Source organism: Engystomops pustulosus, chromosome 4, assembly GCF_040894005.1.
Source record: "Engystomops pustulosus chromosome 4, aEngPut4.maternal, whole genome shotgun sequence".
NCBI classification, from domain to species: domain Eukaryota; kingdom Metazoa; phylum Chordata; class Amphibia; order Anura; family Leptodactylidae; genus Engystomops; species Engystomops pustulosus.
This window is the reverse complement of record NC_092414.1, coordinates 74,386,861-74,412,343: the sequence shown is the minus strand read 5'-3', so window position 1 is coordinate 74,412,343 and position 25,483 is coordinate 74,386,861. Positions and strand designations below refer to the sequence as shown.

Below are 25,483 nucleotides of genomic sequence, written 5' to 3'. Positions count from 1 at the left end.
TCATCAAGTCAATTTTGGTTTTTATTATTCCAAACTAGTAAACGCGTTTTGGGGCGGAACACCCTTCTTCAAGTACAATTGGAACGGTCTGAAAAACATAAAAAATGAATACCCACACAGACATTTTTTTTTACATATATACATATATAACAAATAATATATAATATATATATGTATGTAAATATAGGAATTATATATAAAAATAGGATATATGTATATATATATATATATATATATATATAGAATAAATATAAATACAAACATAAGTATAAACATAAGTATAAATATAAAATATAAAAGTAAAAAAATCCACAATACATATTAAATACATGATTATATACAGTATGTGTGGCTCAACACTTTGTAGAAGATGTCATAATAATTAATTCCAATCGATCAGTAACAAAGGAAATTCATCCTAGAACAAAAGCCATCTGTAGTTCTTCTTATCTAAACTGTTAGGTCAGCAGAATGATATAGGTGATAGGGTAAGAAGAAGACATAGTAATGGTACTTACAATGGGGATTGTGGTGCTCTGCTCGGTGTTTGTTAGTCCAGAGCGGACATGCAGAGTAAGGGTACATTCACACAGCGGTATGCCCGCCGTGCGGGCATACCGCCGTGTGCTGGAGAGGAGGAGGAGGCAGCCCCTCCTCCCTCCATAGAGAATAGCGGCGCACGGCCGCACACACGCCAAAAGATAGAGCATGCTCTATCTTTTTGCGGTGTGCGGGCCGGATCGGTGCCACACATGTGTGGCACCGCATCTGCGCCGCGCCGCTATTGCCGTCTATGGGGACGTACATGCGGCCGCATGTACGTCCCCGCAGACGGCCATGTGAATGTGCCCTAAGCAGAGTGAGCACGTATTTAAGCTCATAGGGCACATGTTGAAGACGTAAACCGGAAGTTCGGGGCATAGAGCAACGCATCAGGTTACCGTGGATACCTGAGTCGGCTCACATAATGAAGATTGAATCGGTACACGCCGATGTGTAAGTCCATCCTATATTTAGCGATATTGGTTGAGGGGGAGTAGGAATAATACCAATGAAATGAAAAAATTTGATTGCTTATCAGCTTGTGACGTCACCCGGTTGTCTGACCGCAGAAAAGACTGGGAGGGGGGCATAACAATGAGGCAGGGGGTGTGCATAAATTAGGCATCGGAGGAGCCAGGAGGCGCTAGGCCAACCGGACCCTGAGTGGCTCCGGCTCATTTCAATATTTTTATAACTTTATTTTCTGGCTCTGACAGAGGCCCTGGAGAAAGCTAAAAAAGGCTCAGTCATCCACTGCAGGTAAGGAGGGTGCACTATAGGCCAGTCTGCCACCAAGAAAATGGTGGTAGATGTCCTTTAACTTCAAAATAAAATCACTTCCAAAGTCATCTGCATTGTTTCCCTGGGAGCTACAGAACCTGAGATGCAAGAAACTCAAGAAAAAGTCAGGAATTGTATTTTCGTCTCTCCCTCACAAACATAGTGGGGGTCATTCGCGTTTTCCCGACGTGTTACCCGAATATTTCCGATTTGCGCCGATTTTCCCTGAACTGCCCCAGGATTTTGGCATGCATGCGACGGAAATCGGGGGGCGTTGCCGTCGGAAAACCCGACGGATTCGGAAAAACCGCCGTATTTAAAAAAAAAAATTGGTCGCCCGGGCCATACTAACATGCACCACGATGAAGACGATGAACTCCGGGGCACCTCGGCGGACTTCGGCGCAGCAGCAACACCTGGTGCAGGACCTTCATGAATCGCCGGAAGACCCGAACGCTCGTTGGAGAAGCCGCCGCTGGAATGCGAATGGACCGGGTAAGTAAATGTGCCCCAGTATGTACAGACAGTCCCCAGGCATATGATACACTCCCTCCAGCCCCTTAGTGTGACTCATTTCAGGCTCCCTTCAGCTCTGCTCATTTGTATATGACTTTGGAGGAGATTTTTTTTAAGTAAACATCTAAGTTTTACCACAAAAGAAGGAAATGTAAGCATAATTAGACTTGTTTTGCCCTTGGGATTTAAAGGGGTTGTCCAGAAGTTGAAAACAAGGCTCCTTTCCTCCAAATAAAGCACCACACTTGACCGTGGTTTGGTCAGTATTGCAGTTCAGCTGTACAATTCTGTGCTCTGCAATACTAAGCACTACTCATGGTGAGGGGAGGAGCTGTTTGTGGACAAAAGCTGTGATGTTTTTTTAATATCTGGAGAACTTCTTTAATGGATTCTGCTCATGAAGGTGCCATGAAGAAGTTCAATGCACAATGCTAAGAGCACAGCAGTGTGAGGACAAGTTCTCAGTGCCCTTGTAAAAGTTGCAAAATGACAGTTGAGTTGCTTTTACAATTTAATTTTAAAATCAAAAGTGTCTAAACCTTGAAGACTATGAAATAATGGCCATACCTATAAATGCTGTATTTCACATTTTTATATGAAGCATCACTGTGTCCTGTAATGTTTATTACAGTAGGTTGTATATTGCGATATAGGTAAAGGTCCTTTACTATCGATTAAAACATGTGTACCTTTTTGCTGTATTCCTGGGAACTACCAGGGACTTTGTCATTGGTACTGTGTAGGAAACACTAGACGAAAATCACTAATGGAGACATAACCTCACTTAAGGTGTCCGTTTCCTCTCAGTTTGTTGTCATAGCTAATAACACAATACATTACCATAGTTTACCAAAACTTGGCAGGAAACTACTGTATTTAAGCTCTGGCCTAGAATAAGGAACCACTAGCAACAGGATAACAAGGAAGTCATAGCTGAAGTTACCACTGAACTGAGGTAATAGTCATGTCAATGGTAGTATTTACACTTATACACATACAGCTTGTGTGCGAAAATACAGAACAGATAGATGCACAATTCAGTTTTCCAAATGTAATCTATTTTTGTATAATTTTTTTTTGTTCTGTTTCTGTATTTGTTTTCCATTTATTTAGAAGGATAGCTATATTTATATTTGCAATGATGGAAACATGGAAACGATAGACACTTGGGCACTTTGCACACACAAAAACATGTTTTCAGCTGCGTCTATGAAGGAAAAATGGCAAATATTTGGATGCATTGGAACATGCTGCAGAATGAAACAATGGGGCACATTTACTTACCCGTCCTGTTGACGCCGCCGATCCGTAACGTCTGACGAGCATTCAGAGCTACCGCATTTCACTAAGATTGTGCGTCCAATTTCCTGCATGTGTCGCTTCCCCGCTCAGGTCCTTCGGAGTTCACCATTTTCTTCCCGCTGCATGTAAGTGCGTGTCTTGCGACACAATTTTGAAAGTTAAACTCCGGGGTTTGTCTGGATCAGTCGGATTGTCTGACGGCCACGCCCCCGATTTATGTCGCATGAAAGCCAGCGCCGATGTGGCACAATCCGATCACGTGCTTCAAAAACCCCTGTGTAATTCAGGGCAAATATTTGGGAAACCCGTCAGAAATGTGTCCGACGGACCCTTAGTAAATGTGCCCCAATGTGTAAATAAAATTTAAGGAAAATTAAATAAAATACATTGGCTTCATATTTCTTTCGCATAAAAAAAAACTTACACAAATCTGTAACTAACAACTGTGATTGAGCTCTGAATCCTGCAGAAAAGTTGTGTGAAAACCACAGAATATTTTTGATGTTTTGCATTGTCTATATTTCTCTCTTGTTAAGATGCTGCTTAGTGCGTCATCTAGACTTGTTTGCCCTGTCTTGTTGGCAGATATACCCATGTGCTCTCATTTATATAGCATCATTTTCTGCCGAACATAAAGAGACTACAAGATACTACCTTGGTCTTGATAAATCCACTGTTCATCTGACCTTACAAATATCTTAAACTCTCATGAATATTGAGATAGAAATTCTGTAGTGAGGAAACCGTGATAGGAGTAGAATTATTCATACATATAGATTATAAGCTCTTGTGAGCAGAGCCCTTACATTTACCCTTATGTTTCTGTAAAGTCTTATTTTTTTTGGAAATGTTTGTAAAGTGCTACAGAATATTCTATATTCTATATAAAGATTTATTATTATTTTTATTATACTTATATGTAACATGTATACAAGAACCATAAACTATAATCTTATTCTGACCCTACGTAGCAGAAACTCTTTCCTACTTGGCTTTTATTTTTGTGCCAAAGAAGAATTTTGGCTACTTGTATTCAACATATTCTAACATATCTAGCTTATGCTGGACCATTGTGTTAAACAAGTGCTTTTACCGTTTATGTAACCCCTGATGTCTCATAGATTGTAAGCTCTTGGGACTAGAACCCTCAATCCTTTAGTATGAATAGTTAATAAATGACTCTGTAATGTCTGATTTTGTCTGTGAATGGTATATGTGATGTTCAAATGGAAAATATCTAGTGTCTGATTGGCTTTACAATGCTCAGTAAATCCGGTATCTCCAGGACTTCCAGAACAATGCTAGAACTTTCCTTGTTTGTTGGGCTATCTCCCAAAGAGCAAACAGAGATGATAGTGGAGTGGAGTCTAGCAGACTAGGTCACAGAACACCTGCAGAGGAGGGGAGGGCTGTTTAAAGTCAGACTTTGTCAACTATATGTAATAAGTTATGGCCACCCTATGTGCCAGTCATCTCACTTATGTGTGACTACATACACATGTTGACAATCCTTTCATCTGACATGAGACTAAAGTTAAATATTTCATATTTTTTATTGTCTGGAGTATTCTCCCTGATGTCACTGTCACAATACATACATATACTAATCTTCATCCACATCATTACTTTACAAACTTTTGTTTCATTAGATATTCAGTTGGCATTTAAGACGGACCTAAAAAATGTATTAAAAATAAACACCATATTTCTAAAACTTAACATATTTAACAAAACATATTTAACAAAATTAAAATGTAGTTTTATTCATTGACATTCCAATAATCCTTTTCTCATCGTTATGTATGTATCTGGTCTCCGTCTTATAAGTAGGAGGTAAAATTTCACATGGATGGTCCAACAGAACTAACATTATAGTATAATGAATGATATTTCTCTTTTTTAGTCTTTAATCTCTTTTTAGTCCTACTAGTGTAACAGTTCTATGAAGCATGAAATAGGTCCTAACCTCTGTCTTCCCTGATGCAAGTTGTGTAGATTTGTACCGTGTTAGCCATGGAGAGCAGAAGAAGAGTGAAGAAATCAGGCGATACCTTTTTGAGGCTAACTGAGTATATTTGATGGTGAGCTTTCGAGAATACTAGTTCTCTTCGTCAGACATGATGTTATGCATGAAACAGAAAATTCACAGCATTTTATACACACTAAACAGTGATCATCAAAGGATATTAAAAAAACCTCTAAAACAACAGATTGATAAAAACAGGGACATCTTATTTACAACAGGATGGCAATAAAAACATTAAAAACCTATGAGGCGAGACACATCTTCCCTGATGCAAGTGAGTTGTATGGGATCTGTTTGAAGAGATGGCACACATTTGTTACAGAATTTCTTATGTGAATGTCTGAGAATTGGTGCACCAGAGGTAGTAGTAAAAAGTTCAGCCGCTCATCTCATTACTTTTGTGACGTTTGCCCTTTTCTTGTACATTTTGGTATAAATTCTTACGCTTTTATCTTTTGATGAAATTTTGACCTTAAAAACCTTATTTAATACTAATTATAGGTAAAGGAACAAGATCAGATCATGACACTTTAGTAAATAAGAATTACAACTAAGGACTAAGGTTAACTATTAAATCTTTTTATCCTCTATTTGATGGAATTTACAGGCAGTTACTCTCATGACCCCCACCTGTAGTGTTTGCCAAAAGTCCATGTGGCACACCTACAATAAGTGTAAATAGTACAGTCAATTTCTAATTGTTGATTCCTGCTAATCAATAACTTTTGTTGAAAGGGCTGTCTGTAGGTTCAATTAGAAATTTTTTGGATTTTACCTACTTTTACATCATGAATTGTGTTCTTGAATCAGCTGACATGTGCTGGCCAAGTTGGCTGTACAAAATGTTCTCCACTTGTAGATAATCTTCCAGACAGTGGAATGATGGATGTTCAATTGTATTGTGATCTTTATAAAATCCTTTATCAGACTCAAAGAGATCTCTAACATTCGTTCTGAAAAGACTAGGTTCTTTAGATGTAAGAACTCTATACATCTCTATATCATTTATTTATACCTGATGTAATACACTTGATACTTTGCCTTATATAGGCAAATTTTGTGTCCTCCTGCACATATTACAGTTTCCATGCCACACCAGTTAAAGTATATTCCCATTATGAGAACAGGTAAAGCCTGGTCCCTTTCTCACCATAGTAGTGATTCTGCTCAGTACTTATTTAAAGGGGTATTCCAGGAATCAGCATAATTCATATACAAGTGGGCACTCAAAATATAAGCCAATGAGTAATTAGTTGTTATCTAAAATTTTGCTCCCCTTAGCAGAAAATACTGGTGACATACACTGTAATGAAGAATTAAAATGCTACCGGCCCTTTAATCAATCCGTTAATTTCCTCTGCGCGGTTCGTCGCAGAAAAGAAGATGGCCGCTGGTCACATGTCCACATCACATGTCCTGTACCTGCCTGGGCAGGGTCATGTGATCATCACTATGTTTGGCTGTAGTCGGTTGGTTGCAGTGCATCCAGTATGGTCAGTGTTTTGGTGATGGCAGTTACACATCATTACTATGGTAACAGAGCAAGAAAACCTGTTATATCATCACTGTTAGCAGAGCATAAGAGGGAGGAGGAGTTACTGAGAACTAACGGATCATGGAACTTGTCGTTTCCAGTGGCGGCCATCTTAGTGATAACTCCACCTACTTTAGAGAGGCTATATATTTTGTAAATCATAAAATCAAACTATTTATGCTCCCTTTTGTGACTAATGACATTGAGTATTGTTGTATTCATTTATTTATATCATCATGGGTTTTTGTGTCAGACGTTCATATTCCCGGAATACCCCTTTAAGATGTCAGTACAACACATGTTCCTTTGTTTTAGCTTGACTTTTATTTGTGACCTTTCATGAAGCATGTGCACTTTTGTGACATGTTTTGTGTGTCTTCCTCAAAGTAGTCTAGTGTTCCATGAGTTATCACTTAGATGTGGAACTAGCGACTTCTCAGATTTGTCACAATTTGTCTTGCCAGGCTTAGGAAATAGCTTAGAGCTGTTTGTTCATTTAGGGACTTTTTGCGACTTTTGTTGAAATAGTTGCAATTTCATTGAAGACCTAAATTCAGACCTAAACTTAAAATGGAAAAACTCCTATGACACATCAGGCCAGCAGTAAAGCAAGAAAAGATGAAAAAGCCAGGATGCCAAAGCAAAAACTAAGATACAAGTGCCCCAATTTGAATCCCAGAAGTGAGTATGACATAGTTTTTTAGACTGAGATAACCATTGACTGGAGTGATTATATAATAACCTTGGGGCCAAGTTTAAGGTTAAAGGATGGAAGGAAGCACTTTGTTTTTGTAGGAAGCAGATGCAGGCACTTGAGTTAATGCATTCCCCTTCTAATCTCTATTACTGGAATCAGCACAATGCTGAGAGTTTGTATGAATACAGATTCCATAAGTTGAGCTGTCAAGACTTCAAGACCTTTGGAAATCTTACAAATACTACAGTATGTATTGAAAATATACATATATATATTTCAGTTCGAAAGTATCGTTGCTATGCCATGCATTAGCAAAAACTTTCTACACTTAATATATGACCACCTTTAAGAGGCTTGGTTGTAAACAAGAAAATCATTATACTATAATGTCAATACCAATGATGCGCTTTGTGTAGATATTGGGGCACATTTACTAGGGGTCCACACACCGCATTTCCGTCGGGTTTCCCAACTATTTCCGATTAGCGCCGCATTTAACAGGGGTTTTTGGCGCACGCAATCGGATTTTGGCGCAATCGCGACGACTTTCATGCGACACAAATCGTGGGGCATGGCTGTCGGACAAACCCTTTTTTTTATGAATTTTTATTTTACACAATTTCCTTTACATAAAAAATATAATCGCATACACAATTGTGTTTTTTGACATGGTTAACAAATTACATCATTCATAGTTACAATCGTGATTATATAATATTTTCCATTACCAATACCCACCCCTACCCTCCCCTTCCCCAAGTGGTTGACGATAAACAGATTTAGAAATTACATTTATAGTTGAGACTACATATATAATTGGGGCTCTTCGATAAGATGGTAAAGATGCTCCTAGATCTTTGGTTTTTAGCATTTCATATAACACACGTTTTTTTTTTTTTTTTTTTTTTTAAATTGTTTTCTTTCGTTTATTTTATACCTGGTCTTTCAAACCATACTTTCCTTATTTTTTCAGGTTCCAAGCTTTTGCCTCTTCCTTCCTGTTGTTCAGCGTATAATAATAAGTCCATTCTACTTTCCCACTCCTGCAATTTGGGGGATCCTTTACTTTTCCATTTAAATAGAATTACTTTTCTAGCTAGTAATAAGCCCTTCATTATATACATCACTGTATCCGGGGTGCCTATCACTCCCATTTTTGATCCCAGAATACATACGCTTTCGGTTGTCGGGATGTTACAATTAAATATTGTCTCTAGCCTTCCTATAACTTCACTCCAATATAAATGTAATTTCGGGCACCGCCAGAGCATATGTATCAGATCTGCATCAAACAGATTACATTTTGGGCATTTTTCTTCTTTATTATTTTTTTTAAATTGATTCAGTCGTTTTGGCGTATAATGAACACCGTGTAAAATGAATATCTGCGAAATTATATGAGACATATTTTTAGTACTGCGTTTGACCATTGCAAGAGCATCAACCCATATTTCAATTGATAATTCTGGAATCTCTTTTTTCCATTGCATATATCTCTCTTTAACCGGGGGCGAAGTTTGATTTCCCATGAGTGATTTATATACACGTGCCATTAGACCTTTTCTATTTACTTCACGATTTAAGCAGAACTTTAGTGGATGATCCTCTAAAGTGGGTTTTTCCCTGTTAGAAAATTCTTTATACGCACTACTAAGTTGTATATAAGCATACCAGTCTCTTTTATTTAGATTAAACTCCACAGTCAGCTCTTCAAAGGATTTCAATGCTCCTTGTTTCATTACTTGACTGTGGAACAGGACCCCTTTCCCAATCCAGAATTTAGCATATTCTTGTGGTTTTAAATTTCTTTTTGTGAAACCCCACAAAGGTGATATGTCCAGATAACCCTTATATTGCATCTTATCCTTAGTACTTTCCCATACCCATTGCATTAATTTTAATATAGGATATTGTGATTTAAATTCTTTATTCCTAAAAACCCCCGTTTCTAATAGTGACCATGTGTTGTAAATCTCCAAAATTTTGTGTTTTTCCCCTATTATATGTTTTGTCAGAAAGGTGTCGTTATCTAGTAAATTTTGCCACTGTGCTGCTATAAAATATGATGATAAGTCGGGAAGAGCTAGTCCTCCTTTGTCTATTTGTGGGTATAGTTTCTCTAAAGCTATACGTGCTCTATTCCCGTCCCATACAAGTTCCCTTAGTAGTGCATTCATTATTTTACTATATTTATTTGGTATAACTACTGGACTGTTTTGATACTTAAAAAGGATTTGGGGCAAAATAATCATCTTAAATAAAACTAGTCTGGCTGCCATGGGTAAATTCATTTTTCTCCATACCAGTACTTTCTGTCTTATTTTGTGAATTAAAGGGTGAATATTAAGGGAGATATAATCATCTAGGTTTTTACTTACTATTACCCCCAAATATCTCATGTTCTCAACTACGGGAAGTTGGTCGACCGTTTTACCGAGGGAGCTGTCTAGGCACAAGCATGCAGATTTGTTCCAGTTGATACGAATGCCCGATAAATTGCCATGTTTTTTTATTAACGTGATAATCTCTTTAATACCTTCTCCCCCATTATCTAGATATATCAGCATGTCATCAGCGTACAATTGGACCTTTAATTCTCTACCACCCCACTTAAATCCTTTTATTTGGTTGGAGGATCTTATTGCACATGCTAGGGGTTCTAGTGCTAATGCGAACAATAGTGGGGAGAGGGGGCATCCCTGTCTCGTACCCCTTTGTAGCCGCCATGATGCTGAAGCTCTCCCATTTACGCTCACTCTTGCTGATACCCCACTATAGAGAATCTTCACCCAGTTAATGAACTGGGGTCCAAAACCCATTCTTTCTAAGGTGAGCCAGATGAAGTCCCACTCGACGCGGTCAAATGCTTTGACCGCGTCGAGCGCGACCACCACCCGCTCCCCCACTGAGTCGCTCGGTGTTTGAATGCTCCACCATAGACGCAGTATATTGTCCCGGACCGACCTCCCCGGCATGAACCCCGACTGATCATCATGTACTATTGTTCTGACTACTTTCAGTAGCCTTGATGCTAAAATTTTTGCTAATAGCTTATAGTCGGTGTTCAGCAGGGAGATCGGTCTGTAAGCGTCTAGGTCCAGTGGGTCCTTTCCATCCTTACGGATTAAAATGATAATTGCCTCTCTCATGGATTCTGGTAATTGGCCCTTAAAAAAAGAGTGGTTATAAACCCTCAGCAATAGGGGTAATAGAACTTCGGCATATTGATTCATTACCTCCGGCGGAATCCCGTCTGTGCCCACCGCTTTACCCTTTGGCATGTTTCTGAGAGCGACTGATAATTCTTCTAACGTGATTGGCTGGTCTAGTGAATTTACTTCCTCGCGGGACAACCGGGGGATCGTTATTCCCATCAAACTTTCTTTAATTTCCTCTAGATCGTTTCCTCTTTCCGATGTGTAAAGAGATTCAAAAAACTGTTTAAATTCTTCCCTGATTTCTTCCTGAGATGTGACTAAAGTGCCCTGTTTTCCTCTAATTGCCCTAATGGTATTGTTCCCATCTTGTCTTTTCACCAGGTTCGCCAATCTCTTCGTTGAGATATATTGCCCTAAGATTGATTTCTGATTTTGGATTGCATTGTCCCTAACAGCTTTTTCTGTGCAGTATCTTTCCAGGCAATGCTGTGCCTCCAACCAAAGCTTTTTATTCTCATCTGTGGGGTTATCGATATATTCCCTTTCCAGGGCTATCGTTCTCTCTTGGACTTCTTCCAGATTTTTTTTTTTCCCTTTTTTAAAGCGGCTGATCTGGTCCTTCACCAGTCCTCTCAAATATGCTTTTAAGGCATCCCAAACAGTACCAATATCTTGAGAATCTATATTCTGTTCCACAAAGAATTGTATATTTATAAGCACATCTTGGTTATTTTTTACCAGGTCAAACCAAAAGGGCTTGATCTTGTAAAACACCAGGCCAGCCACTTTACTTTCCCTTACTGTGAACCAAATTGGTATATGATCAGAGAGACCTCTTGCTCCCATATCAATTTTTTCCGTTAGTTCACTTCCTGTCTCGTTCCCCAGTATGAGATCGATTCTAGATAGAGAATTTGAAGACTTTGAGTAGCATGTATAAGCCTTTCTCTTCGGATTTCTTTCCCTCCATATGTCTAAGAGACCCAGTTCTGTCATCATTCTACCGAAAACCGTAATTGTCTTGGTGGGAGATCGGTTATTTCTATCCAGCCCTTCGTTATATACGTGGTTAAAATCTCCCATCCAAAAGACGGGGGCATTATCAAACGTTTCAACTTTTTTGGCTATCTTAACTAGAACTTCCAGTCGATCTGTTGGCGGGAGATATAGGCCTACTAGTACTAATCTTATTCCATTTAATATGGCGTGTAGAATAATGTACCTACCAAAGGGATCTATTTTAACATCCAGTTCCCGGAAACACATCTTTTTATGGATCAGAATGCTCACACCGCGAGCGTACGAGGAGAAAGTTGAATTATAATATCGGCTGATCCAGGCCTTACTTAGAGTTTTACATGTATCCGCTACTAGATGTGTTTCCTGAAAGCAGATCACCTCTGGGCGATATGACCCGCACAAATCAAAGATTGCCTTTCTTTTTAATTTGTCATTTAGCCCCCTCACATTCCAAGAAATGATTTTAATCATGATTACCAGTAAATTGAATTATTCCAATCCCATGTTTCCCAAAGTATAGTTTTATCGTCAACCACTTGATCCCACCCCTTCCCCACCTTCCCCTAAACCCCTGTCCAGGGTTAATCATCCCTAGACTCTTCCTGGAGCATTTCCAGCGCCAGAGTGAAACTACCAGTACAATAATTTTAAATTTTCAAAACTTTCTCTATCCACTCATTTACCTCCTCCGCATTTTCAAAAAAATTAGACTTGTCCTCATACACAATTTTTAATTTTGCTGGATACATTAATGAGTAGACTATCCCTTTCTCCCGTAGCCTTTTTTTAATACCCGTAAAACTCATTCTTTTTTTTTTGGATATCTTGCGGATAATCTGGAAAAATCATAATTGGGTTGTTGTTGTATTGTAATGGGGGTAAAGATCTTATACTTCTCAGTATATTATCTCTGTCTCTTGGGGAGAGGAGTCTCACCAAAATATTCCTTGATCTGCCTCCTATAGGGGGGGGTCTAGTTGGTGTACGGTGTGCCCTGTCGACCATAAACATTTTTGTGCGGACAAACCCACTGATTTGGACTAAGAGTGGGATTTAAAATCTAAATTGTGTCGCAAGACATATGCTCACATACACTGGGACATAGAAGGTGGACTCCGGCAGACCTCAGCGAGGAAGCGACACATGCAGGATATCGGGCGCACGATCTTAGTGAATCGCGCTGAACTTCATCCTCGTTGGACAACGCACCTCGGGGATCGTGACAGGACCAGGTAAGTCAGTGTGCACCATTGAGTCAGAAAAGAACTTTCAGCATTGAAGTCAGGAGACTATAACATAAGATAAGATAAATTGCTAAGATAAATTGATGTATCTGCAATCTGTATTATCCTTAATAATTAGTTATAGAATATTAAAATATAGCAAACAAAATATTGCAATCTAGGCCAAAGGTCCCAAATATTATACAGAGTGTGCCGCTTTCACAGCTGATTCAAGCTTTTTTGCCGCCTGAGGTGAACACTGTGACCGACATTCAAGGGTGGACTGGTGCAGGAAACAGGCCATGCAGCTTATATGGGACCTTTGGTTTGAGGGGGCTTATGGACCCATAGGTATCAGCCTCTCTAAGTACAGTGCATGCTAAATGATATTAGCAAGCCTCATACTGATAAGCATACAATATATTGTATGTGTGTCTTTAAGACGCAGATACCATGGAGTGTGGGACCTGTGCGTTCGCTTTCTGTCTGACACAGGCAGCCCCATTTATCTTTAGTCAGGACATTTGTGCATTTGTCTTTTTAGCTTTTTTTTTTGCTTTCATCTGGGTTTTTATCTGTTGGTTTTTGTGCCTTAATCGTCTCCAACCCCATTCTAAACTTTTGCCTACACCTCCTCAGGACTGGAGATTGTTTGGTATTATTCAGTCATGATGCAGTGGTAAAGGAAGCGGTTATGGTGTGCTGTTATTATTCAGTCATGATGCAGTGGTAAAGGAAGCGGTTATGGTGTGGTAATATTGTTCAGTCATGATGTAGTGGTAATGGTAGCGGTCATGGTGTGCTGTTATTATTCAGTCATGCTGCAGTGGTAAAGAAAGCGGTTATGGTGTGGTGATATTGTTTAGTCATGATGTAGTGGTAATGGTAGCGGTCATGGTGTGGTGATATTATTCAGTCATGATGTAGTGGTAATGGTAGCGGTCATGGTGTGGTGATATTATTCAGTCATGATGCAGTGGTAAAGGTAGCGGTTATGGTGTGGTGATATTGTTCAGTCATGATGTAGTGGTAATTGTAGCAGTCATGGACTGGTGGTATTATGCATTCATGATGCAGTGCAAGGATATCCTTGTGGTGCACGCTGTTACATCATAGCGTGTATACGCACCATGCCCCCCCCCCCATCCCATTGCCACTCTGTATATTAACCCCTTAAGGACGCAGCCATTTTGTAGCTTAAGGTTCAGTCCCATTTTTTGGATTCTGACCTGCATCTCTTTATATGGTTATAACTTTTGAACACTGTTACTTATCAAAGCGATTCTGAGATTGTTTTTTCCCCACATGTTGTACTTCATTTTAGTGGTAAATTTTGGCTGATAAGTTTTGCGTTTATTTACAAAAAAAATGATGAATTTTTAGAAAAATTTGCCATTTTCGAAATTCAAAATCACCGCGTTTTCAGGCAGATCGATTTACCACCTAAATAACTTGCCAAATAACATTTCCCATATGTCTACTTTACTTTTTCATAATTTTTGAATTGTCTGGAAAAATTTATTTTGACGTTACGCGGCTTACAAATCGAATAGCGATTTTCCGTATTTTCAGAACTGACTATTTTGGGGATGAATACTGTTTGAAATTAAATTTTACATATTTAGCATTAAAACCACCCTATATAACCAACCCATTTTCAAATCTGCACCCCTCAAGCTATCAGAAACAGCATTTATGAAGATTGTTAACCCCTTGAGATCTTCATAGTAATTGAATCAAAATGGCGGTGAAATTTACAATGGTCAAATTTTGTCGGTTATAGGTTCATTTAGCCCTAAAATTTACACATTTGCAAAAGATAAAAAGAGAAAACCCACCATAAAATTTGTTCTACAATTTCTCCTGAGTGCAAAGACCCCCCACATGTGGCCGTTACTTGTTTTTTGGGCGCACAGCAAGGCGCAGAAGGGAAGCAGCCCTGCAGCTGCCAGGATTTTAGTTTCCTCATTGGCCCTTTTTGAAGGCTATAAAATTTTTGCTTTTCCGTTATTTGGGCCATGTGAAGGCATTTTTTTTGCGGGATGAGATGCTTTTTCCAGTGTTACCATTTTGGGGTTGGTATCACCTATTGTTGAAAATTTAGTAACTTTTTTTGAGGTCATGAGTAGAAAAGCATCAATTCTGTACTGGATTTTTTACTTTTTTATTTTTTCGTGTTCACTGTATAGCCTAATAATCATGTTATCTTTATTCTATCGGTCGATACGATTACGGTGATACCAAACATGAATATTTTTTCTTATGTTTTACTAAATTTTCCAAATAAAACCCTAATGTGGGGAAAAATCTATAATTTATTTATTTATCTATTATTTTTTATTGAAAAACATTTTGTTTTACATTTTTTACTTGATCCACCATGGGACATGAACAAGCAATCATCTGATTGCTTGTTCATGATAATACTCTGCAATACTCATGTACACTCACGTCACAGACGGCATCTTAAAGGCACTGCCTTCAGGCTTCTCTGGGGTCCCGAGAGGTGCCATAGCAGTGATCGGTGCCCCCGAAAACGGCGCGGGGGCGCTGGTCATGGGGTAAAGACCCCTGGAAGGCATGTTAAATGCCACGGTAGCGTTGACCGCGGCATTTAACAGGTTAAACACCCGCTGACATCCCGCGACCTCCGATGCCGGTTCGGCTCCTGTGCAGAGCTGAACTGGCATAGTCTCTGCGCAGTAGCTGTACTGCGCTGAGCGCTATTCGCGGGACTCAGCGCAGTACAGCTACGGCGCAGAGCGCTGGGGTTAATCACCTCTGTGTTCTTAAAGAAACAGACGCAATTACTTTCCTGGTGAGTGATTCGGGCGGCAATGGGCGCCCGAATCACCGACATTACACATGCTCAGGCTGCTGCCCCCATCAGGGCTCGGGCATCTGCCGTCTGATACGAGATTCTTATCTCGCCTTATTGCAGATGCGGACCTGACTCCACCCCATCCCACTCCCTCCCCTGCCTGCTCAATGCACATGATAGGAAGCTCAATGAGTTTGGAGGAGAGGTGACTGACACAAGCACCCACATGCTACAGCTGCTCCCTCCCCCTGGGACTCACCACATGCTGCTGGCAGGGAGCCAGATAACATGAATTTAATCCGTTCACGACCCGTGACATAATAGCACGTCACGGGTCGGCATATTGCAGCAAAGGCTTACCGGTAACACCCGCGATCGGTGCCAGCACCGATCGCGGGTGTTAACTCGCTGATCGCCACTATCAAAGCTGCCAGCGGTGTCAAAAAGATGGCGACGCGTGGGCGCCGCCATATTTTCGAGGATCGCCGCTCCCCGTGACGTCATCGGCGAGCGGCGATCCGTCGCCATGGTAGCCTCGGGTCTCATGAAGACCCGAGTCTACTTCAGGTTAACCCATGCATTACAATGTGCTATCAGCACATTGGAATGTATGAGGAGTAAAATCCCCATATACTGCCATACAGTAGTATGGCAGTATATGATAGGATCGTACAGACAACAAAATCCTAATTCGTTTATATAAAGCCTCACAATTAAATTCTGGCTTCAATATACAATTTTTTCCCAACCATAAGTTTCGTTATATACTGTACCAGCCCCCCTTCCTCGTCCAATCAATATTCAGCTCTCAAATGCAGATCCATCCTCCCCATTTAATTATATAGAAGAGCCCCATAAACAGCCCCATCCATGATGATTTGGGGAGATGCCCTATTTGGCCTTTGCGCCTGCCACCTGAAGCAACATTTTCATCCTACCTCATGCATACCTCCCAACATTTCCGGAAGAGAAAGAGGGACAAAATGGCGGCACGCGTAGCGGTGATTCCCCCTAAGCCACACCCCTAATCACGCCCTGGCCATGCCCCAAATGATTATTACTAATAATCATCTTCATAATAATAATAATCATCACCATAATAATAAAAAATAAATTTGCTCATCTTGGGATTTGAACTCCAGAATCTACACTCAACTTGCAACAGAAATGGAGTCTCTATCCACTAGGCCAGTGGCGGCGCACCTATGGCACGGGTGCCAGAGGTGACACTCGGAGCCCTTTCTGTGGGCACCCAGGCCTTCACCCCAACAAAGAGTTTGCCAGCTCGGACTCAAGGCTTTCTCCTGTGATACAATACAGCCCAGGCCGCACCAAGCTCAGCGCTATTTTAAAGCAACATCCTTGGCTGCCAGCACTACAGGAGGAGTGAGAAGGTGTGGATAGATATGGATTGCCATTGGAGCTCCTCCTCTGGGTCCCCTGATTCTTCCTCTTCAGGCGACACTGGAGGGAAGCTACAATCCAAATTTCTCCATAATCTTTCTATCGTATTGGTGAACTCAGGACGCTAATATGATTAAAACCTGTGATGCAGCTGGGATCAATAAGTTACTGCTTAAATTGTCATGTTGGCACTTTGCAACATATAAGTGGGTTTTGGTTGTCGCTTGGGCACTCTGTCTCCAAAAGTCCATCACAGCACTAGGCTATTGGCCCAGTGGTTTTAGATGGAAGGTTTTTATGTGACTAAGTCTTTTACTGTTACACAGTGACACAGGCTCCATGCACTCTCCATGTATAGAGATACATCTTCTCAGAGATTACTATTGTAATTATCAAGACGGCTATTATTATTATTATTTTTATTATTATTATCATGAAGACTAACATAATAATAATAATAATAATCTCAATAATAATCTCAATAATAATCTCAATAATAATCTCAATAATCATAATAATCATAATAATAATCATAATAATCATAATCATAATAACAATAATCATCTCAATAATAATAATCATCCCAATAATAATAATAATAATAATAATAATAATAATAATAATAATCATCATCATCATAATAATAATCATAATAATAATCTCAATAATAATAATAATAATAATAATCTCAATAATAATCTCAATAATAATAATAATAATCTCAATAATAATCTCAATAATAATCTCAATCTCAATAATAATAATAATCTCAATCTCAATAATAATAATCTCAATAATAATCTCTGAGAAGATCCCTCTCTATGTATCATTGTGTCACAATGAAACAGTGAAACTCTTATTTACAAAAAATTCTTCTCACTGACATCCCCAGAGCCTCCTTATATCCTAGTGGGTAAAGGCAGCTATCTCTATTGCAGAAGGTCTGTGGTTTGAATCCTGGGCTTGGCATAAATTTATTGAATTAAAAAAGAGCTTGTGTCTGGGGAGGCCCTAGGAGACCATATATGGACAGATGCTGATCTGAACCTGATGATGTGGTCCCTGCTCTCCGCTAACCCGACACTTCTCTCAAAAGGATTCCCTGCCCAATGTCTGTACAAGCCATTCAGTATAGCAGGTTCTGGCTATGAAAGTATTTACTATGCAGGACACAGAGCCGGGACAGCCCCAGCAAGTGCAGGACCTGGAGGGAATATCCGGGACAATCTCACAGCTGCCCGTGACGCAGGGCAGAGGTATAAAAAAACGTGACTGTCCCGGCCAAACCGGGACGGTTTGGAGCTCTGCCTCATGGTAGATGTGGCCCTGGCTTTTTTCATATGTGACAGGTTAAACCAGGGGTCTGAGATCTGTATTATCATACTGCTCAAGGGGCTGCTCCAGTAACCAGCACTGTAGGTGTACCAACAACTACAGTACAGCACAAAATGCCATCCCCGAAAATATGAATACCACAGTACAATAATAAATAAACCAATAAACCACCCAAGCAACCAAATATTGCATTCAGAACACACAATAATAATGGAGTGCAATTACCAAACAAGTTTTAGAGACAGCTCACCCTTTCCACGTGTGTTCCGATTTCCTCAGCTATTGTTTGGCTCCAGAATGCTCTGGGAGAAGCCTGCTTGAACTGCAGAAAGCTGATTTCACTGCAAAAACGAGCAATGTCCAGGCACTGTAGTTAAAACTCCATAATTTAATGATATGCTTTGACTAAGGGCCATATAAAGCCTGGAAAGCGTAAGCAGTATTGTTCTTGTAGTGAATATGTCTTCTTAAATAAATTGAATAAAATTATGGCGTTCTTAACACAGTTCCGGGACATTTTTTTCAATAACAATAGAGACACATGAGTATACAATGATAGTGAAAACCCCAGAGCAGATAATAATAGTGGAGTCCCCAGAACAGGTAAAAGTACACCAGAGTACACAGTTATAAAAATAAAGACCACAGAGCAGACCATAATAAAAAAGAGAGACTCCAGGGTAGACAATTACTGCAGCGCACCAGAGCAAACAAAGGCTCTCCACGTCTGCAGCCCTGCAGCAAGTGTGTTGTTGCACATTTTCAGCACCACTAGTTATATCAATACCAATAAGAGGATCTGCCTATCCACAGTTAATGTGGACATCCTCACGTTCATTAAGATGAACCAAGCATGGATCCCACACAACATGGCTGTGCCAGTGTCTGAATAAGTAGAGAGTGCGGTATTCTCTTTCTGCATAATTTAACACACATTATCATATGCTTTTACTATAGGGACTATAAAATGGTCTTTAACCATTAGTATCAAGTACCTATAATGCTATGTATGCTACGTGATGATTAGTTTACAGCTAAGGCATCACATATAGGATCACTCAGAGCCGCTGATGGGAATCGATACAAGGGGTTACAGATATTGGTGCTTTAATGCTTTATTACATGGTCATTTGTAAGGTTTGTCTTGTGATAAGAAAGTATAACCTGGCAGAATGTCTGTTCTAAATATTCTGAGTAATGTGTTGATTTTAGCATTAATTATATCTTATGTATACATACCAGCATTCCTGAAATAAAATCCGGGACATTCGGCCTCTCTCTAACCCATAAACTAAACAAGTGCCTGACCTAACATCACCACCTCTTTCATTTACAGTTCTATTAACCTGGATGCAAGAGACCAATTGAAACTGAGTTATGTGAAAAAATAATGACACGCCTTGGTAAGTTTTCACATGTGACATTTAAAGTTATGTAATCTACTAAAAAACATATGCCATTTCTTAATGTGAAAAAGGAAACAAACACGGGCACATTTACTAAGAATGTGGGAAACTGCACTAAAAGTGCTGTGCCTGTGTATAATGCTTGGTGCGACACATTCATTGAGAGCGTGCCCCAGAAATCATGAATCTGTCACTTCCCTGCATGGGCAGCAGAGTTCACCAACTTTTTTGTGGTGCACCTTTAACATGGGGTGTGCGACAGACTTTGCACTTTGCCCCCGACTTTGTGTCACATGGTGGCTAGAGCAGCTGCACCACAAAAGGGTCACGTGTGACACATTTGTGGCGCGGACACTTCTTAAATACCTGTGCAAGCAGTTTACACCTAAATGAACGTGCAAAGTCCAACAGAAAAGTGGCGCAAACACTTAGTAAATGTGCCTCATTGTATATTTACCACTACCCTCATCTTTAATGGTGTTGGCCCATCTTTTTGGCCACTGGGCTTAATAATAGGGTTGACATCTCATTTACGTCACAGAAGGATTACAATAGATGATACAACTCTCTCATCATTACAATAGATAAAAACACGATGTCACAATTTTTCACACCTCCGAATATGCACAGAGTATGCCAAGATACTCACCAAAGACATCAATGAGTCACTTCCAATGTTGCATGTGGTCATGAGACATCTGTAAAGGATATTACAGTCTGAGCTTTGCAGAACATTAGTTATTGCAGCAGATTCAGGGTACATATCTCTGTACCTTACTGCAGTGAAAATTTGCAATAAAACATACAACTATAAGTTCTTAGGCTTCTTCCGTTACAGAAGTACAAATTGGAATGTAGATACTGAAGGAAAATACAGAACTTCCATAATGCTATGCTTATGTAGTATTTATTATCAGGTATAATAAGGGTCTAAATAATACAGAGTATGGAAGGTCAAAAGATAAGTATATATTTGAGAAATATTAGATAATAAATTGATACATCATCAGTTTCTGTGTTTCTGTTTATTAAACTATCATTTCTAGTGCATTCTAATCCTTGGACCAGCTGCTCTAGTTGTAATATGTATCACTGACACTTTTTTCCCACAAAAGTGGTGTGACCAAAGTTATCACAGCAAAAGTTTGCAAACATGCAACAAGTTTGAATATTTTCTGGTGCAAATTAAGACAATAAATAATAAGTGTAAAGTTAGAATTATAGAACACAAGATATGTCATTCAGTATCAGACACTTTGATAAACCTGGTGCATTATAAGACTATCTAGTCAAACTGTGGGAAATATGCAAATATGTTTTCCAGGGTGGGACAAGGAACACAATGGGCCTTATTTACTAAAGGTCGCGGATCGCACTTTCGTCGGACTGTTTGCTGTTTTCGGGATTTGCGCAGCTTTGACAGGTATTTAGCAAATGTCTGTGCTGGGATTGTGTCGCACGTGATCGGATTGTGTCGCGGCTGTGCTGGCTTTCATGCAACAGAGACCGGGGGGCGTGCTGTTGGAAGATACGACTGATTTGGACTGAGCACAGGATTTAAGTTCAAATAGTTTCGCAAGACAATGCACTTACATGCACCATGAAGAAGAAGAACTCCGCCTGACCTGAGCGGGGAAGCGACACATGCAGGATATTGGGCGCACGATCTAAGTGAATCGTGGAACAGTGCATTATACTCAGACAATGCACTTTCGGTGAACTCCGTGGATGGGTAAGTAAATGTGCCCCAATGCCTCTTTTCACTACATTAAAAGGCAGCCCCCTTATAATAATAATAATAATCTGAATTTATATATTACCATCATATTTCTATAGTGCTTTACAGCACTGGGCAACATATACAAGTAAAATAAGACATTACAGTGTATAATAATAAGTAATAACAGTCATATGAAATAATAGGAGTGAGGGCCCTGCTCACAAGATCTTACAGTCTATGACACCAAGCAGGGTCGGTTCCAGGTCTAAGTAGGTAGGCCCCTGGGTGAAAACCTCAGTGGGCCCCTTTGCTGTAAACTCACATGGCGGCATTAAAAATTCAGAAACTAAAACAGTTCCCTAAAATATTCCATAGTTTAGAATACCAAACAGTCCTCCCATGGTCGTTTTACATACAGCCCCCTCACCTCCTATGTGGGCCCCCCCAGCAGCTCTCGGTCCCGGCACTTGCCCCACACCAAGCATGACTTTCAAGAAGCCCAATGACATGATGTCGTTTACCAAACCAGTAAATCTATTCTAGAAGGAATAGATTCTCAACTGTAAACAGCGCTGTTCCAACGTGGTTGTGTCTCTTCAGTACAGACTGTAGTCAAACTGGGCATTATCTTACATTAAGAAAATTTTAATAAATGTGCCCCATTATACAGTGTTTTAAACAATGTGTGTTGTACTTCTCAGTGTTCAGTCCAGGAGCTATGCAGTCAGTGGAGAACAAGAATCAATCTACTGTCAGATATGTTGAAGGTTGCAACATTCCTGTATGTGAAACATCCACCCTCCAGACATATCTTTCGAACAAAGAACATACTACTATTAATGAATTAGAATTATTATGAATTTAGAGAATGTCAGCATTAGAATAGTGTAATTCTGTAATGTAACCTTTCTTATCTGTAGCTTTTAGAATCGATGAAAACTTGCAAACTTATTTTTACACTGATTTATGTTTTATAGTGGTATGGAAAAAATACACTCACTGGGAAACATGTATATTATCCATTTTGGATTAGAAAAATGCCCAAACCATTGGTTTGCATCATTTTCTCCTCCATTTGTGTAGAAATTTCTGTGGAAATGCAATTTTTTTTAATCATGGTCACCACTTTCTAAAAAAGAGAAGTGGTCACAGGAAGGTCATCATCCTCCAACACATCTATGATCTCTCATGCCAGAAAACTGGTTGACCTCTATTCCTGCCCCTGCTACCATAAATTAATGTGGAGCCTGCTGTCATAAATTAGGGGCATGTACTGTATAATGTAATACACGCTCCCTATTCACAAGAAGAAAAAAAATTAAAAATAGTGATAAAATCTTGGCTTAATGAAAAACTAGACATATAGGCGCTTATTTACTAAGGGTCTGCACGCTCACTTTCGTCAGACTTTCCACAGTTTTCAGGTTTTGCATGGCTGTGACAGGTATTAAACAGGGGTCTGCGCGGGGATTGTGTTGCACGCTATCAGATTTGGAGCAGCTGCGCTGTCTTTCATGCAACAGAAATTTGGGGGCATGGCGTCGGATGATCTGACTGATTCGGACTGAGCGTGGGATTTAAGATTCAAATTGTGTCGCATGCCCAAGCACTTACATGCTCCAGGAAGAAGGTGAACCTGAGCGGGGAAGTGACACATGCAGAATATTGGGGGTGCATTATCGTCGGACAGTGCACTTTCGGGGAACTGCGTCAGACGGGTAAGTAACGTACCCCATAGTTCTAGCAGTTATGTAAATGCTAACTCTTGAGTTATGATTAGACAAGGCCACCAGAAACTGCCTTGTCTTCTGCCACATTAAAAGGCTCTCAGAGGCTACTTTTGGTTAGTGCACCTTAATGTAAGAGATCATTGACGGCTTGACATGTCTCTACAACGCTCTCAAAACATTTTGCCCAGTTAACTGGGTTTTAGACAAGGGGTAACATTGGGCTATTATGCCAAACTACCCATTCTGTTCTGATCTAGATATTAGGAGCCATATAAGCGGTAGACGGGCTATGATATCATAGACAGTAGAGGCGAACACTTTATCCTCTGACAAGCTCTAGCAGTTTACACAGTTATGCAGTTCACAATTGAGATACAGACAGGGCTGAATATACCATGAGGTCGTGTTAGCATGGAGATACTGAATGTTTACTGAGTGTTTCTCTGCCAGTGACATCAGTGGTATCCTTCTTCTTACTCCGTGGATATTTCACTTCCCGCTCTCTTTCTATGCTGGAGTAACTTAATTCAGATCCTAGTCGAGAGGAAAAATAATGGGTAGAGGCACCAGCACTGCACAGCTGAGAAATTCTAGTTACTCGTTCTTCTTTCTTCCCTGCTTCTAGTCTTCATAAAGATACTAGTTTGCAATATGTCCTATTTACATGTACAGGTACAGTATGTGTATGAATGCATGTGTAAATTATATGTTAAATGTGTGATAATATGTATTATATTTGCATGTATAGAGAAACAAGAAGTAAAAGCAGCATATACAAAATATGTAAATATTCTGGTACACAAGCCTGGACAAAGACAAACAAGACAAAAATAGCAGCAATTGAATCTTCACTTGAAAACTGAGTTCTCAGCTCCTGTGATCTTTATATATTACCATAACATTGTGATCGTAAAATCACACTATCCTACAGGCGCTAAGCAGAAATAAATTTGTTGTCATAGCACTATGACATGTCCAGCCCTTGACAGCAAGCCAGCAGTTATTTTGTTTGTGGTGTTAGATTTGTAATGTCCAAAAGTTAGGTAATTCATATATCAAAGGCTGGAGTTCATGTTTAATGGATCCTGTAGGACTGACCACCTTACTGGGCTCTGTAACTCAAAGTCCCAGCCATTTATAAGCTCGAACTCATCTTTCCCAGGTACAGATACAGTGTAAATCCTCTTGATAGGCTACATTGCAGTGCACTATGGGATAACATTACCACCTAGTGATAAAGATAAGTACTTACAGTGTACACCATTTCCCATATTAACAAAGGGTTAATATGCTTTATTCATGCTAAATATATCTTTTGTAGCATCTCCTAAAGTAAAGCAGGCTGTGATTGGCTAGTACCATGGAATTTTCTAGATCTATAAGTATAAGTATAGGCTCAGCTCTGGATTATCTGGGGATGGTTATTGTTTCCTGCTGCTACAGTATGAGTCCCTGGTTATAAACTAGAAGCAGGGACAATTGTGGTTGTGAATCACATCCAGGTTCTGTTATGGATCCAATGATTTTTAGGTTGGAGCGTTTGTGGTCCTGCCTTTGCTTTGTAGTAACCCACTGTATCAGTGATATTGGTGTGATAATCTATGGAACCATTGTATAGTGTCCACATCACTCTGTAATAAGTAAACATATCCTTTTGCTCTGAATACTAGATTTAGATTCCAACAACTCCACTGCATTATTCTTTTTTTTTGTCAGTGATCAATATGCTAGAATTTTGTAAAACCAATGGCGTCTATGGTAAAGAGCATTTTTCATACAAGCAAAAGTTTCAGGTAGAAATAACACCTGACTACACACTCGACACATAATTTTCTTATCATAATCTCCCCCATAATAAACCTATTACTCACTTACCTTTTACCTATCCCATTTGGTACCTAAGTCCTAGACAAATATAATACAATGTCCTAGATCAATGTGAATGTAAACCATTGACAATGTTGATAAATGACCAAGATAAGAGAAGGTAATTCATAAAGCAAATACATGTTCATGATACAAACACAGACCTCAACAGTATATTACTAACACTTAATGAAAATAGATAACAGGTATATATATATATTTATATTTTTTTTTTACATGCGCAGTGATGTTTGTGAGACGCAGTTAGCATCAGGTTTGTTTTGATACGTAGCCAGGCGGAGGCTCCCACACAGGTGAACGATACATTTATCTATAGTAATATATAACTTTATGTACATATGGCTGAGCTAACAGCCTAAACGTTGCTGGAGGTGGAATAAA

General features: G+C 39.6%; 1 long non-coding RNA gene across 1 annotated transcript; it reads left to right on the top strand.

The window, feature by feature from the left end:
* Positions 1-7,271: 7,271 nt before the first annotated feature.
* LOC140129010 (uncharacterized) lies at positions 7,272-22,623 on the top strand. Its single transcript, XR_011855248.1, has 3 exons — positions 7,272-7,382; positions 19,696-19,762; positions 22,187-22,623. It is a non-coding gene; the product is annotated as an uncharacterized lncRNA (long non-coding RNA).
* The last annotated feature ends 2,860 nt before the right edge of the window (positions 22,624-25,483 follow it).